This window comes from Nanorana parkeri, unplaced genomic scaffold (genome assembly GCF_000935625.1).
Source record: "Nanorana parkeri isolate BGI_ZX_2015 unplaced genomic scaffold, ASM93562v1 scaffold4476, whole genome shotgun sequence".
In the NCBI taxonomy this organism is placed as follows: Eukaryota; Metazoa; Chordata; class Amphibia; order Anura; family Dicroglossidae; genus Nanorana; species Nanorana parkeri.
Genome location: NW_017310738.1, coordinates 7,224 through 8,955, shown reverse-complemented (window position 1 = coordinate 8,955; position 1,732 = coordinate 7,224).

Genomic DNA, 1,732 nt, shown 5'->3' with positions numbered 1-1,732 from the left:
GAAGGTCCCCGGCTCGCGGCAGGGAGGGCCCCGGCTCGCGGCAGGAAGGGCCCGAGCTCACTACAGGAAGTCCCGAGCTCACTACAGGAAGTCCTGAGCTCACTGGATATCTGCAGGTATTGATCAGATAAAAAGTTTCCATCGTTATACAGGGTGACCGACGGGAGTGGGACGTTTTTAGAACAGGTAGTACACGGTAAGTGGTGATAGGAGGGGGAGGAGCTAGGTGTGCCTAGGTGTGTCTCCCCCCCCTGCCCCCACCCCCACTGGAATGCAAATTCAGTCACAATGAAGCAATGGACGTCACAAGATTGTTTGTTTGCTTACGACAGCTTTGTGGTGAGTCTATCGCAGCGGCTATTTCCTGGAGAATTAGATGTTGAAATCAATGTTAGAGAGAGTTAGGGTTGAGTCATGAATCAGTGAGAGCCAAGATCACGCGCATGCGCACAGCATGATGCGCGCACGACCCCGTATCCAGGAAGAAGCATAAATACGGCTCAGCAATGCCCAGGCCTGAATCTCTGAGGCTGATGTGATAGTGATGAGGAACGCGGTCTTCAATGCCCATCGGTCGGAGTGAACGGAGGGGCAGTCTAGTACGAAGGATAACTCCCACTGGAGATACAAATCCTTTCCTGGAGGCCACAACCTCGGGACGGCTCTGAGGAACTTCTCCACCAGCCAACTAGATGACCATCCCCCGTTAGAGCTGAAAGGGCCGACACCGGGACAAGGTTCCATTTCTAGGCCTTCTTGCAAAAAACTCCCAAGCGTGAACTTCCCGGACTGAGGGGATCAAAGGCACGTGAACTTCCCGGACTGAGGGGATCAAAGGCACGTGAACTTCCCGGACTGAGGGGATCAAAGGCACGCGAACTTCCCGGACTGAGGGGATCAAAGGCACGTGAACTTCCCGGACTGAGGGGATCAAAGGCACGCAAACTTCCCGGACTGAGGGGATCAAAGGCACGTGAACTTCCCGGACTGAGGGGATCAAAGGCACGCAAACTTCCCGGACTGAGGGGATCAAAGGCACGTGAATCTGCAAATTCTCCACACGTTATAAGAAGTGACGTTGGTGTTCTTCTTCCTCGAGGGACGGCAGAGATCGGAACCTCAAACCTCTCATCTTCCCATGCGCTGAAATCTGATGTCTCCCGATGTGGGTGCTGAACTTGGGACAAGGAAAGAGGTCTCAGCTGTTCCTCCTCTGCTACAAGGGAGAGTAACACGAAAACCACGGCGCCTGCTGGGCCTGAACGGGATCACTGCTAGCACCCCCAACCCCAGTGATAGTGATGAGGAACGCGGTCTTCAATGCCCATCGGTCGGAGTGAACGGGGGTGCGGAGGGGCAGTCTAGAACGAAGGATAACTCCCACTGGAGATACAAATTCTTTCTTGGAGGCCACAACCTCGGGACGGCTCTGAGGAACTTCTCCACCAGCCAATTAGATGCCCATCCCCCATTAGAGCTGAAAGGGCCAACACCGGGACTTAAAGCGTCTTCAGACCAGGTCCAGGTTCTAGGCCTTCCTGCAAAAACTCAAGCGCGGGAGAGTACAATGCCACCCAATGCCGGAGATGCGAACAGGTCCACTTGTTGTGTCCCACTTTCCTTGGGTGGCCGTTCAGTTCCCACTTGTTCCTCAGAAAAGTTTCTTGAGAGGAAGTCCACTTGGATGTTCTTCCAACCTGGAGTGTACAATGCCCGGAGATGCACAAGATTG